The 16,294-nt window shown below is 42.6% G+C and overlaps 1 long non-coding RNA gene across 1 annotated transcript; it reads right to left on the bottom strand.

Annotated features, from left to right (window-relative positions):
• Window positions 1-2,710: 2,710 nt before the first annotated feature.
• On the bottom strand, window positions 2,711-4,819 carry LOC134542850 (uncharacterized). The gene is made up of 2 exons (XR_010076862.1): window positions 4,501-4,819; window positions 2,711-4,424 (listed from the first exon to the last, which is right to left on the bottom strand). It is a non-coding gene; the product is annotated as an uncharacterized LOC134542850 (long non-coding RNA).
• Window positions 4,820-16,294: the final 11,475 nt, after the last annotated feature.

Here is a 16,294-nt window from a genome sequence, read left to right as displayed (position 1 = left end):
ATTTAAGGAGCTGTTCAAACTGCAATTCTGGAACATCAGGATCCAGAGTAATCTGAGGGCACAACTCCATACAGAGAAATACGACCCAAGGAAGGGCACATCTCTGGAGGCACATTTGTCTAACATGTATGACAAAACAAGGTATTTGGATCTCCCTATGACCGATGAGGAGTTTGTGGCTGCCATGTTAACACAACTGCCGCTGAAATACCAGAAGCAGTTGTCTGGCCTACACTATCGTGATGTCACTGAGTTTCGTGACCTGCTGCTAAACTACGATAAGCTCGAAAAACTGGATCGAGTGGCACCCAGGACAGAGGAGGCAGACCGAGCACCACCTCACCAGAAGCAGCACCAGGTCAACCCTTACTGGCAAGGACGTGAGGGTAAACGGAAACCAGAACGCCAGGCCGCAGTAAACTACATAAGCTGGCAAGCAAGGGGGGAAGCACCTCGTGGTAACGGTGGGCCCTACCACAACCGATACAAAGGGGCACACTACAACAGGAAGCGTACCTGGTGGCCCAGCAACAAGGAATACCACAGCGGTGAAGAGGGGGCATAACGAGCCAGGAAGAGTGCCTGGTATGAAGAGAGAAGGCGGTCATACTCGCCGGAGCAACGGCCACCCAGGGAGTCCCGCAACTACGGTCGTCGTGCCTCATCCGATGACGAGAGGGAGTATCACTACAACCAGCACCGTAGGATGAAGGAGAGACAATACCACGACCAGCGTGAAGATTCCCGCCTGCCATACTACCGAAGCCCCAAGACGACAGACAACGGTGGAGGCAAGCCCCACTACAGCCACCCGTCTGAGCAACCGGCGTCGCCCAACAGGACGTTTCGCCAGAGCCAACAACCTGAAGTGACTAATCAGCATGGAGCACGTCCACGATATCTGCTGGAAAACCCTGTTGCAGCAGAGTTTAAGTCCGCAGTACAGGAAGCAGCTGGTACCAGTACATGGTACAATAATAACAGAAATGTGCCAGACTCGCAGGATGCGCAAGTATCAGCAGGCACATTGTACTAATTGGATAGGTCTGAGGCGATCAACCCTATCTACCTGCCCCGACTGAGTCAAGAGCAAGAGGAGGAAGTGTTACCCACTGGTGAAGAGGTGGAGGAATTTATAAGAAAGAAGCTTACAGCAGAAGCTGCAGTCCGCAAGAGGAGGCACCCCGCATCAAAATTAGCAACCTTCAAAATTGGTGACCTAGTGCTCAAGAAAACTAATCCAGTGAGCAGAGCTTGGGAAAATGTAACCAAGAAATTGTTTTTATTATTTGATGGTCCATATGTTATTACTGGATCCACTCATGAGAATTGCTATGCTTTAGCCGAGCCATCAACAGGCCAGTCAATAGGCCGTTACAACATTGCACAGCTGAGGGGATATAAGAACCCTACCAGAGCAAATTAAATGTTGGTCGATGCACTAATTAATGTTTACCTCATTGTCATGTGAGCGAGTAAGCTGGAGTAACAGCTGAGAGCAGTCTGCATGTGATGGCTATCACAAGAGCCATGTAATCCCCGTGTTTATGATGTGTTATGTTGTTATGTTTATGGTACGCCAGGAGAGGCGTAATATAGCCGTTGAGTATACCCTTGCGTAAGAGCGGAAGTGTAATTCCCGCCAGTGTCCTGTGACGAGGTGAAGTGACATGCCACCCGCACTGGGATTTTGAGTAGCCAGTGAAGCTATTATGGGTATAAATTATTTTGAGTATTTTACGGCTAATGTATTCTTCGATTTGGGTACTGACCCACTCAGGGGCGTAGCCAGGGGGGGGTTTTAGGGGTTCAAACCCCCCCCTTAGCAGCAAATTTTAATTAAATTTCTTATTCATCACTCAAACAAATTTCATATTAACAATTAATAAAAATTTACCATTACAATATTTAAATTTAAGTACCGAAAACAGCTAAATACCACTATTTTACACCTTAAAATCCAAATTTTCCCGGGGGGGGGACCCCCGGACCCACCCGGTTTAATACGGGGGGGGGGGGGGGGGGGGGTTGCAGGCTTCTTAACACCCCCCATACACAAATCCTGGCTACGCCACTGACACCCACTAACACTAACACATATTGGGAAGCACTAGACTCGCCCTATTTACTGTGAAGAGCTATGTAATTATCTAGCAAGGAGACATGAGTGTAACTGTGTTCGACAAAATACATGTGAGATGTTATTTCACCTAGCTGTGTACACATGTGTAAACACTGGCATGCAAAGCAGTTCTACAAGCACAAGACACTTTGCAACTACAAGCAAAATTATTCTAGGTTACCTTGTTATAGGTTATTCCAGTTGATATTTCGTTGCACTGTAACACTTTTTCTTGCAGAGATCACCACAATTTAAGATGAAAATAGATATATTATTTTTAGTTTGATATGAGAAAACTAATGAAATTTGAAGTAGTAATCCTTTTCCTGATGTTTTAGGTTGGTATCACTTGGGGATACTGATTAGAAAAGTATGCATCCATTTCGCATACAAATCCAATCTGTTAGTAGTGTTGAATTTAATTAGGTTTTATTCCTATATTTGTGGTTAAAAGAAAAAAAGAAAGGGGTATGCTGATCTGCTATGAAATGATAACAAGAAATTTGCAGAAAACATCTATATGAAGTTTTATTGTGAAAAGGACCCTATACAGAAAATTTATAAATTTTCATTATATGAATCACTCGATTTTTCGAATTTTGTTTATGTATTTTATTTCTTTGAAGAGAAAAAAAAAATCTTGGTATAGGCTGACCTGAAAAACACTGTGTAGAATCCTATGTCGCGAGATAACACGCTCTTGCAGTGAGTGTCCACAGGCCTCAAGATAAACCAACTTCCAGATAAACAATCCTCCAAGCAAAAATCGAAAATTCAAGAAAATATAAATTATTTTCAAAATATGAATTCAGCTCTGATAAAAGAGAAAATGAAAAATTTACTACTTAGCAGGAGCTGTTGCAAGCTATCCTGAAGAACACATGTTTTGTTTACGATTGACAATGTAGCATGTTGCTATCTACGCCGAGGCTAGGAGCCTCAGACACATCACAAGGCTCAATTCCTGTAAGGAATATATTTGTGAAAAATGAACGTGAATTTACGACCCAGCGAAGCCCGCTGCGGGTCGATAAAACACCATGAAAATGAAAGTGAAATGAAAAAGCACTGAACAGCTGATTTGCTTCGATAGTCGCCCGAGTGGAATCGGAGACCACCAGTCAGATAAAAGAGTTCAAGTTACTCACTCGTCGAGACGACTGAGATAAGAAAAGAGAAAAAAGAAAGACAAGAGAATTCGTCTGTTCCTGTAAGAAAAGACGCGAATAAAAATTTAAGCAAGAAAAGGAACATATAGTGTGATTTCTTTCACACAGCCTTGTTACCTAGCTAAAAATTACTTTGTTTAGCTAAAAACAAATTTTGTTTAAAGAAGTTAAAAAAACGCATTTAAAATGTTATTAAAATCAGGCTATCATAATAACAGCCTATAACACTGTATATAAATGTAATGTAAATGTTATGATATGAAATTGTGAATTGTAAAATTTTATGAATTGTTGATGAAATGTAAATGTAAGATATACATGAAGTTGATGTGTGAAATGATATTGTGTAGTATACAGGCAGCACTAGGCTTAGGCTGCATGCAAATGAACATTGTTAAAATCACATCCTGACCATATGAGAAATGTGTTAATTTTCTAATTAATTAATGCAAAGTTATGGTAACTTGAATTTAAGACTTTCAAGAAATATGATATTCATGTTTAATGAGCTTATTGTTGATTAAACTAATATATTATTCTTGTTAATAGGTTACGAACCGAGAGCTATCTAAATGATTTTATTTATTATTATTACATATAAGCATTAATAATTTAAGTATATTTGTTTATCCAGTGGTATGTCTGCAGCAAGAGTAGAAGTTGATAGGCCTGCAGACACTCGTGCTTGCAAGTGCACGATCACACGTGTTATATTAATAAACTTTGATTTACGAACGAGAGGTTTAAGTTAAGTGAGTGCAGTGATTACACTCAACAATAGGAGCGAACAGAGACGCGAATTCCTTCGGAAGTGTACCTAACAATGACGTGTGCTGCAAACGATGTGTTGGCGCCGCGGTGCTCCGCCGCGTCACGCACTGGGCCAGGTCCAGGGCGGCAGGTGTCGTCGCGCCGAGACACTACCCCAGCAGGAGCAGGTGGCGGTGACCCCGTCTGCTGTTCCGTCGCCGCCGCGCGCCTGTGACGTCAGCCGATGTCTCGCGCTGATTTGGTCGGCAGGGCTGTCCAAGAGCAGCTGAATCACCACCCGGTGATGTATGGTCCCAGGTTCGCCTTCCACAGGATGCTGCCAGCACCACGGATGGAGGCCGATCCACTGCTACAGTGATGACCTGGATAAAGTCCCATTGTTATGCCACATGTACATTTTTCTCGCACATTTCCCTTGTGATTGCGACGAATACTTACTGTAAGTATTATCCTCCGAGTGCCACTGCATCCAACTTAGTTCCAGGACTGACGATGCTGAGAACTTCAACAAGATTGCAAGTTTTCCCGGGAAAATACACCGAAGACCAGCGCAGGTCTGAACTCTGTGACGGAGTGCCGCGTACTGAGGTGCTAGTCCACGAATCAGGAGAGGGGTGCGGGACAGGTGTCCTTTCTCGCGCCAAAGTTTTTTTATTCCCCCTCTTTCTTTCGTCGTTTTGTGGTGTCGCGCGAGTCGTTGCCTGGCAACTAACGTTTTTTATTTAACTCGAGCAGCGAGTGTTCAACTGAAAAGCACACCGTGTCTTGTTTAAAATTTGAAAACTGCAACACACTATGCTTATCAAGGGCGGCAATTCTGTGCTGAAACATGACTGTCCTACGCACAGAAAGTGTTTTGTTTTATTTAAATAACATTTTAAAATTATTATTATTATTTATTGACATATTTTATGTTTTTGTTCTATGGTCATGTCTTTGGACGTATCTGCAACTACCATTCTCTATGGTGTAATCTAAGTGACGCCGAAGCTCAATTAACGAGACCCCTCTAGGGAACATTGGACTTAAAACGGCAAATTGAACTTTTTATTTAGTAATTACAAAAGAGGATTTCCATTGTTGGAAAATCCTATTTTAAATTTAAGGCATTTTGATGTATTAATTTGTTTTGTTAATTGTCTGTGAGTGATTTTGAAAGTGTAATTAAGTCAACAATCTTAGTGTTTCAGCCAATCAGCGACGGTGTTACTTAAGATAAGCGTCACTACAGAATTAACGGGAACGAGTCGGGAATTAACGGCGATGATGGCTGCATAGGCCGGGTTTAAATCCCCTTAAAAATCAACGAAGATAAATAGCTGGGTAGATCATCCTACAACCAGGATGTTTTGAAACGTCGTTTAAGCCTAAAGTATATGTTATTTAATTAGGGCACGTCATAACTGACGTGTATTGAGGTGTGTTTTACCGTGAGTAACCAGCGACTCATGATGCCATGCTAATTTAACTGTTCACTACCTACATACTACGTAATTTTGCCGACGGACTTTTAAATATTACGTTTCATTGTTGAGCTAGTCTAAGATCATATTGAGATAAACATTTTATTAAAACAATCACGCATCCTGTTTTCCACACTTGACTTTGTTCAAACACCCAGAGGTGAACTGAGACAGATGTCTCGAGATGCTCTACCGCAAATATTTAATGAGTTCAGCCGCGGAATATAAAAATCAACTTTAATAACGAACATTTTAAATAAATGTTATTTTCTCACGCAAATAATTTATTATAAATCGAGATTTTCAACAGACATTATTCTTTTGAACCATATGAACTTTTGTTTCATGTTACCATGTGTGCAACCTAACTCCTGTAATTTTATCAAATATGAATGACATACCACTGGATCGACTAGAAACCAAAACATACCTTTATTTGATTAAAGAATGTTTATATTAATCATATGTTTCCATGTTGTCATTTTACAGTGTATGTGTATGTGTCCTTCATGATTCCGATTGGTTTGTTGTCTGTTCTCATGCCTTGTGAAGGTTTTTATAGTGTGAGAATAATTAATATTTCCCTTGTGTATCATACTACATGAGCCTTAAACTATTAAGGAATTTAAGTAGTGCATAAGGGTGGCGCCCATATATGAATTTTGAAAATTAATTAAAGAATATATTTATTTTGCAGAGCCATAAACATCCATAGATAATTATTTATTATTTAAACTTTAATATCTAAATGACAACCATATTTGTTCCTACCAAACAATACCACACACTATCTGTGTATTTGTGTGTGTGTGTGTATATATATATATATATATATATATATATATATATAACGATCACACCACAGAAAAGTGGCTACCACTACGCGTAGCCCAACTCACACTGAATTCTGTCACCTATCTAGTACAGTATTGAATATTTACTTCATTAAAGAACAGATACATCTCACGATAGTATGATTTTTATGGCTTAATATTGTCGGAATAAAGATGGCGTTTTCGTTTTCTTAAGGTTTTCGGCATTAAGACCACTGATCATTTACTATCATGACTCCAGAATCATAATACATTAGACAGCATGACCCTAACTATATGGGATTAGGTTAATTAAATAATTTAATAAAAAGTTTAAAAGTGGTTCGTTTGCTCATACATTACAATAATCCACTAAAACAACGATTGACTGCCATTTTAAGATTGACATGATATCTTCTAGGAGCAGTATTTTAAGCTTGTTGTGACATTGTACCGACCGAAGGCCATTAGCCCGGCCTCAGCCCGCAGTCCTGGCTCCTGCTGGCAGAACGCACCCCTCGCCAAGTCTCCACCCAAATGAGACGAGCAGCGTAACCTTGGCGCATGGAGGGAGTGTTCCCCCCCCCCCCCCCGCCCCCAACACTAGCCAACCCCTGAGGCAGTTTTGATCAGCTCGCGGCCCGGAGCGGACGTGCGCGTACCATGGGGAGCCTTCAAGTTTTGTCTCTCTAATTCCTCACGACTGGTAACTATAGTAATCACCAAATACCTTTTTCAACGCAACTCCCCACGCGACTCCGGGTCGGTTTTTTTTCTACGGTGCAGGGATTAACCCGGCCGTCTCTACTTTCCAAGCCACCGAGTCTAGGGGACAAGCTGGGGCCGATCGACCCACTCACGGTTAGACGACAGAGCTAGCGGAATCGCACCCGAAACCCCAGCTGATGGCAGTTGGAGTGCACCCTGTGACAAAACTGCCAGACCAACAGTCACTCTGTGCTATGGTAGTTTACAGGTATTTTAAATATGGTTATTTAGCAAGACGGACTTAATTAGCAGTGTTAATCGTGCGTTTATTTTTTCAGACTGTAAAAACAGACTGGGTGCCAGGTTTTTTTATAGTAGTTGCATTCGTGACTCCTTGTGTGCGGAAGTGCACCAAGGAGTCTACTTCCCTCTGTATTCTGTGCAAGGAGTCCTTGCTTAGAGTTGAGGTCGAATACGGTTCCTATCCTTTTTTAATTCTATCCTGTGGTTATAATGGAGAATGAAAATAAAACAATTATGTATCTCCTCGTCATAAGGCTCGCGCCTTGCATAACTTTATTATGCTACATCCACATATAATTTGCAGCAATTAGCATTACTTTTGGTAACACTTGAAATACTTGTGGCCAGATACTATGGCAAAGTACTAGTCCATTGATCAACAATTAGAAAATACTAATGGTATGAATTTTATTGATTCCTAAACATGATCATCGTACCACTTTCAATTTTGAAATATAAATTATTAATCGCAAACACTGCATAAACATTGTTAATGAAATATTTAGTTATTCTCTGTATTTACTGCTTGTGATTGCTTTTATTTAATTCATCTTGAGGGTGTACCGGTGTTACGATCTGAATTATTGGTGGAAATAGTGGGCGCCACCATGTGAGTGGGCACGTGGACCCGGCTTGATGCTCTTACTAAGGGCCTTATGTGGCCCGTGTGCGGTGAGATATTAGCACTCCTGATATCTAATTCCACAGCTGTCCCTACCCTAGCCCGCTCTCAGCATCGGGTACGCTTCTACTTAACCGCAGTGGGTTCTTAGGGCGTCCCAAATGCCACTGACTGGGTTAAGGACCCACGTGCCCCTCCACCCCCCGAACACAAAGACACATGACTCAATTAGGTTTGTTTTATTACTTCTACGTTACAAGCCCTCATACAATCCTTCCTTGATACTGTTAAAAAACGCCCGAGGCATGAATCGGTTTAGTTGAGGAGGCGGACCACACACGTGGTTGCCTCAAGCTTTTACGTAGCACACAGGTGGTTAAAAACTCCGGAGAGTATAGAAATCACTAAATAAACAGCCCCATCGACCGAGAGAGGCCCCGAGGATGAAAAAAAAAAACGATTTGAATTATTTAAATTAACAGAATAACTTATCGGTGAGACAACGGTGATGTCCTCGGGGTGTCTGCAGAGATGTCCGCTCTCGGCCGGCTGTAGAAGGAGACTGGGGTGAGACTGACGTCGTACCGACCATGGCCTTTAAGCCCGTGCTCCGCACCGCCAGTACCGTTTCCCGTTTTCGGAGCGCGCCCCTCGCCCAGCCGGATTGAGTCAGGCGAGCGCCTCGGGCGTGACCCCAATAGACATAATGATATTTAAAGGTACAGAACCCCGGAGGCTCGAACCCATAATTCAATTAAGGGAAAAGCCATTAGTACGAAATTACTAATTACCCGACATGTAATAAGTGGGTCGTAGCCACTCCGGGCGTGTACACCACGCACGGAGCAGACAACAAACCTTATTAACAGTCACCGCGGCCACTGGCCTTAATTAAAATGCCCGTGACTATGATAAAGTCAGAATAGGAGAAATCCCTCTAAAACAATTCACAGTGGGACAATATGTTAGTAAATTTACAGTCGCCAACTTGATGTCACAATTTAAATAATTAAATACAATAAAACCATTGTTAAGCCTTAAGCACCCAATTACCAGGTGCTCCCTTTTAATTGGGCACCTGGAACATGTTTTAACTGGTAATAGAGTAAATTCAATTAATATAAGTTTTTTGACGCCGACTCACAAAGAAGAGAAAGTTTCTCTTCCTTGCGAGGCGGCCATGTTCGGCAGTCTCCAACCACTCCGCGCCGGGAACAGACGTGTGTCCGTGGGCAGCATCCAAGTTTTCTTTCTTTGATTATTTTATTCTATACTAAATCTTTAAATTTAAAACCTCTTATTAATTCATCACTGCCCACGTCGACTCGGCGCGTATTTTACGGAACCGGGCCTATCCCGACCATCTTCATCGTGATACCGCGCTGCGGATCGTATCACTCATGTAAGTGTTCGCCGAACTTAGGAGCCCGCTTATCGATCTTCCGCCCCCTCCCCCCTGCACCCGTTAACTTTCGGCACTGGCCGTCTCCAGCGAGCATCGACCCACGTCCCGCGAGACTGCCGCGGTAACCATTGTCACGTAGTGTTGTGTTTAGTGTTGGTGAGAATTTTTGTAGCGGGACTGAACCGCGGAGCGGACTTGTAGAGTGTACCGTGTACCCACATGGACCCCCGGTGAAACTCCCAAATTAAATGTATTCTCGCCAACTCGTATATCATTTTCCGTAACTCCCCGTCCTCCACACGGCCGAGCGGCCTTCACAGTCAAACGTAGAACCATTCAGGTTACATTCAAGCCGTGTACCTGGCGGGGCACGCGGGGGCAGAGTATCCACGACCCCACACCAACGGCCTAGCAGCCCGCTAGCCTGGCGCCCCTCTGGACAACAAGAGCATCGCGACGCCCGTAGCGCCCGTCAGGTACCCCCCGGGCCTTTCACAGAGGTCGGGTGACGGCAAGACAAGGGCTTGCGGCAGGAAACATGGTGCCCTTCGCGCCCAACACAATTACTGTTAACATCTTAGTATTGCGTGCCCTGGGTTATTATAGAAAATAATATGAACCCTTTATAAAATTACCAGATACACTACCACGACCAGACCGTCTGCAATAATAACTTATGTGGTAAATTAGTTTGAATAAAGTTATATGTTGGTTCCGTCATCGCCCGCTAGGGAGCGTCCTTGTCCGTGCTTGCACGTACTTTATTACAAAAATATAATATATTAATAAAACAAAAGACACTCACTTACTGACTCGTCGTGACACTATTTTAGGGCAAAAAGAAAAGGTTACAATATTATTAATTACATATAGGGGTGCGGCGCTCTGGCTCTACAGCGCCCTCTTGCCGGGCGACCAACACACGCACGCACTCAGCGGGAGGTTTGAACAGAGGGTGGCGGTGTTTGGGTGGTGGCATATCGGGCTCAAAGGGGCCGCAGGCCCGGACGACGTCAATCTACATAAAGTAGTCACTTGGAACTACAGCACTGCAGAGACCTCTCCACAACAACACTGGGCATCCTTCAGGCACGTCTCACCTACAGGCACTGCTGGAACTACAGCACTGCAGAGACCTCTCCACAACAACACTGGGCATCCTCCAGGCACGTCTCACCTACAGGCACTGCTGGAACTACAGCACTGCAGAACAGAGGGTGGCGGTGTTTGGGTGGTGGCATATCGGGCTCAAAGGGGCCGCAGGCCCGGACGACGTCAATCTACATAAAGTAGTCACTTGGATTCCAGCATGTAATGATTTCAAAGTGCTTAGTACATATGATAAGCATAGGAATACCTACATAAGTTTATTTTCTGAATTTTTCTGAGTAATAGTTCTATGCTCCAATAACTACCTACTTTGACGCCAATCCCGCTGCTTGTCTAAGTTTTAAAATTGATTATTAATGTTGAAAGTGATCTCAGGGGTTTTAACGGGGGTTCGGCCTCGTGGCTGCAGGCAGGAGCGTGTCTCTGTTCGAAACCTACCCGGGCTGTTCAGGCCACCCAGGACGCCTTATAAATAACTGGTAAACGATTTTACACGACACTGCATTTATTCAGAACCGAAACACTTGTTTGTCCAGATACTGGCCGCTTCCGTTGTCTGACTGCAGCGACACGCATATTTCTCTACGTAAACGGTACGCGCGACCAGGATAGGATGCCAAGTGGTGTACACGGACTTCTACAGTGGTCGATTATACATGCGAATGGCGTGGCGAATAGTCACAGATCTCCTGTGCTGCAAGAACTTCTACAGGCGGTTACGTTAACATGGAAAATAGCACATACAAACGGACGTTCCAAAGTTATTTGCAATCTAACCTGTGGCGAAATATTAAGGTCCCGAAAAGTACGTAACCCGGTACACTGGAGTCATACACATTACAGTCACTTATTAATCAGAAATTACTCAGTTAGATTGCACGTTACAAGTTACACATTTACAGACGATGAAAGTTAAGAGACGTACACTAACGAGTAAGAACTCGACATACGTTACCAAGAGTCTTCGCCGATAACAATTAATTGGCTTTGAAGCTGAAAAGCTGCGTACCTCAATTACGCTGTCCTTAAACTGGACATGGAATTACGTAAAATATGTAAAATTCCCTGTTGGGATAAAATTAATTAGTTACGAGTCGCACGAAATATCGTGCGACTGGGTGGGGTCGGCGCCGAGCTGGAAGAAGGATTTTAAAACTTACACTATTGCTGATATGTGGATGTAGCGCGAAAGTTGATGGCTCGACGTTCGCGGAGCGTGCGACCCCTGCGAGCTCCCGACGGTAATTGAGTTCGAGACCGCCCTGCGGCCTCGCGCCTAAACGCGTGGAGTGCGGGACAACAGATCCGGCCAGTTTTGTGTTTAAAAGACATGTTACACAATATATGATAATACAATAATTAGACATGATTTCCCTTAAATTAATTATGTTTTAAATTGTTATTAAATTGGTTGTTTTTGATTTGAACATAATAATTACGTTTTTAATTCGGCGCATTGCCACACCCGGTCGGGTGCTGTCGTCGCTTTGGTGTTCGTCGCGGCGCACTTTTACACACTCGGCGGAAATCACGCTCTGGTGTGTTCGATGCACTTAAGAGGTGTTGTTGTGACATAAGGCTGGGTGCACAATTAAAAAAATTAAGCGAGTGCATAGCAAGCCATGCACACGACCTGTGCACACGACCTGTGCGAACTGCTAAATCGGTTCACAATTGAATTCTTACTGTTAATTTCAGCCAATGAAATTTCGTGAACTATGCGACATCTGTTAGCAGTGTTAGTAAATAAACATATTAACTTTCAAAATAACGATAAAACTATTATTATCTCAACATTTTCTTACCACAATATGGTTAATAAATATAAACATATTTCTAGTCCCGCCAAAAAAACACCCTGCTCTTCTCTCATTGGCTGTTGTGCCATGCGTACGCGACCGAAATAAAATATATTCATTTCACTCCTATGCGCACGACCTCGCTCCTATGCACACGACCAACTTTCTGCTATTGTGAATCGTTAGGTTAGGAAACATGGCGTTCATATCCTATGCACACGACCTACTGTTACTGTTACTGTTAATTTTTCAATTGTGAACCCAGCTTAACGGCCTGTGCGAACCAGAGGGAGCACCGGCGATCGGCGTCAACTTATTAGCAAATATTTGTCATTTTAACTCATCGCTAATGCAATTTTGTCTATTTTTAACTTAATAAAATTTATCAGCAGTTTAAAATAACAAATAATAGGTCATTTTCCTTGAAAAAAAAAGTAATTAATTTTATTATTGTTTTTTTAGAGATTTCAACAAAAACATGTAATCATCTCACTACACGATTATTCTGAAACCTAGTTTGTGATCATTCTCATTCTTCTAAAGGAGTTCACATCAGTATGCGTTAAAAATTACCTTTTACTAAATATTCTGTATGCCAAATTACAATGTTCTAAAGTAAATTTATAACATAACAGATTATGAGGAATAAGGCAAATAATACTAACTGAATGAAAGGTTAGTTATATTAGGTAATTATGATTAAAATTCGACTAGTGTATTAAATACATATTATTAATGTTGCCATCACCTGGCCTCTGTAGAAGGTCCGGGGGGGTACTTGACGGGCGCTACGGGCGTCGCGGTGCTGCTGTTGTCCGGTTGGGAAGGGGAGGGGGGGGGGGGGCGCCAGGCTAGTGGGACACTAGGCCGTTGGTGATGGGTCGTGGGTACTCTGCCCCAGCGTGCCCCGCCAGGTACGCGGCTGGGAATCTACCCTGAAACTCCCTACTTGGCTGTGAGGCTGCTCGGCTGTGTGGAGGATGGAATGGTGCGAAATAATCGTGGACGACACAGTTTATATTAAGTTGGCTTTTAATCCACCGACTTTTCCGGTGGTACGCATGGGTACCGCTGTACTCCCTACACATACATTTATTTGCATCAGCTGTTTATAGTGTGTATAGCACATTCATATTTGTAGTAATGAAGATAAGATTTGATAATATGTGTTGTAAACAAGTGACCAAAATATTGGTACGTCAATAATAGGTAGAAAAAATACTTTCATTTATGTGCCTAATCTCATAGAGTGAAGCCCATGACTATGGAGGTATAGTTTGTTTCATGAATTAGCGTACCTATAGGATGTGAGAGGAAATAACCAAATGGTGGTGAAATGGTTATTTTCTCCATGTAAAAATTAATATAGCATCACAATTCAAGATATGCATTAAAACTCATTTAATTTTATTTACAATCTTATCACCAGAAAACTTTTCTAGAAACACGTAACTTAATAAAACAAGTTTTACAAACTTGGAGCATAGGTACGTACTTTAATTCCTAATTTTTAGGTTTGAAATTCACCACCACCACCAGTAAATAAAAAAAAAGTATTTTCCCTACACAGCGATGTATAACTTTGCCTTGGTTGCAGAAGCAAAAATGCAGCAAGTATGTACACCAACAAAACAAAATAGTGTGCCCATACACTTTTTCATACAGAGACAAAAGTAACCACCCAAATCAACCTGAGCATTAAAATAGCTTTAAAATTCAGTATTTCAACTTTATTCACATGTATTCTAAAACAATTTTTACACACATACCAAACACCAGTATGTGGCATTTGTAAATCTGAGCATAATGTGTTGAAGCCTAGATTTGCTCTGTACGTACATGCTCTACAACTATTCCATTTAAGTACAGTAGACTACTTTCCTAATTTTCTTGTTGGAAGCAACCCTAGTGATGTCTGCTGTAGTGCAGAGCAAAATAAAGGTACAATGTACCACTTGAAAGCCAAGATAGGTTATATATACTAACTTTAGTTCTAGGTCACTATTTATTCATGTGATTTGCATTAATATCAAGCTAAATTTATGTCTTATTAAATTTGTTAAAGCATGTTTAACTGTATCCTATTATTAAAAACCCTTCTAATGAATTCAAATATGCCCTAACGGTCAATTTTGGGTTGGGGGGGGAGCTTCCCTTTGTGGCCTTGACACTTTGTCTCAGCATCAGTTTATTGTCATCGCCTCCCGGAGCCGAAAGCAATCTCTACACCTCGTCGCATTCATCCCTTGGTAAATTTATCTATAAATTTTTCACTGCTAAGGGGCCCGCTCTGAGAGGTGGACCACGTAATAGAATTATTTTTATTTCTTTTATGGATTTTTGACATTGATTTATGCAAACTGAAACTTTTAGACCAGGACACGAGCGGGCCTGGTTCAACACCATAATATACTGATTATCAACATCCAAATCTCCACCATACAAAGTGTCTATTTTAGATGCACTGCATTTCCTTGCAGCTTCTTGGGATTCGTTGGACCCAACCATCACTGGCAACTGCTTTAAGGCAGGCAGGCTTTGGAGGTGACACTGTAGCACCAACTGATGAGGATGATGAGGGTGCATGAGATAATGCATGGAAAAGTTTGACGACTATGTTGAAGCAGAAAACGACAAAGATGAAGAGAATGAGGAAAGTGAAGCAAGAGTGCTACCAAAACCAACCTGTTCTGACGCCTTAGTGCATCTGAAGGCCTGTGAGACCTCAATACGACAATATTTGGCAAAGAGTGAGTGTGTGTATATAGTATGTTAGTTGTATGAGCAACACTGAGTTGTCTTAATACCTAGAGTAACTTTTCTTTATCTGTGCAGTGGCATGGCATGGCTTTCAAACATATTTTGGATATATAATGAGGGCGTACCGGTGTTAAGGTTTGAATTACTGGTGGAAATAGTGGGCGCCACCACGTGAGTGGGCACGTGGACCCGGCTTGATACTCTAACTTAGGGCGTTACGTGGCCCGTGTGCGGCGAGATATTAGCCCTCCTGATATTTAATCCAGCACCTGTTCCTAACCAAGCCCGCTCTCAGCGTCGGGCACGCTTCTAATTAACCGCAGTGGGCTCTTAGGGCATCCCACACGCCGCTGACTGGGTTAAGGACCCACATGGCCCCCCGAACACAAAGACACGTGATTCAAGTTGGTTTTATTTACTCACGTTACATGCCATTATACAATCCTTCCTTGATACTGTTAGAAAACGCCCGAGGCACGAATCAATTTAGTTGAGGAGGCGAACCACGCACGTGGTTGCAAGTCGTTACTTATAACACGTGTGGCTGAAAACTCCGGAGAGTATAAGAATTACTAATTAAACAGTCTCACCGACCGAGAGAGGCCCTGAGGATAGAAAGAAAACGATTTGAATAAATTAACTGAACAGAACTACTTATCAGTGAGATAACGGTGATGTCATCGGGGTGTCTGCACAGACGTCCGCTATCGGCCGGCTGCAGAAGGAGACTGGGGTGAGACAAGGGCTTGCGGCAGGCAACATGGCGCCCTTCGCGCCGATCACAATTACCGTTAACATCTTAGCTATTGCGTGCCCCGGGTCATTATAGAAAATCACATGAACTCTTCATAAAAATACCAGATACACATCCACTACCAGACCGTCTGTAATTATTACATAAATGTGGTAAAAAAATAGTTTAAATCAAGTTATGTATGTATATGTTTATGTTAGTTCCGTCGTCGTCGCCCGCTAGGGAGCGTCCTGGTCCATGCATATATTAATGAAACAAAAGGCACTCACATACAGAATCGTCGTGACACTATTTTGGGGCGAAAAGAAAAGGTTACAATAATATTAATTCCAATTAGGTGTGCGGCGCACTGCAGCTAAGCGCCCTCTTGCTGTAGTTTGTGGCACGCAGTTTAAACCTCACACAGCTACGTACGTCACAATACAAATGCCGGGTAGGAAAGATGGGGGGAAAGGGAACGGAGGATGATCAGGCTCATGGGGCGAAGCTCCGGCTG

Source organism: Bacillus rossius, chromosome 1 (assembly GCF_032445375.1).
Source record: "Bacillus rossius redtenbacheri isolate Brsri chromosome 1, Brsri_v3, whole genome shotgun sequence".
NCBI classification, from domain to species: domain Eukaryota; kingdom Metazoa; phylum Arthropoda; class Insecta; order Phasmatodea; family Bacillidae; genus Bacillus; species Bacillus rossius.
This window is presented reverse-complemented; position numbering and strand designations above follow the sequence as displayed.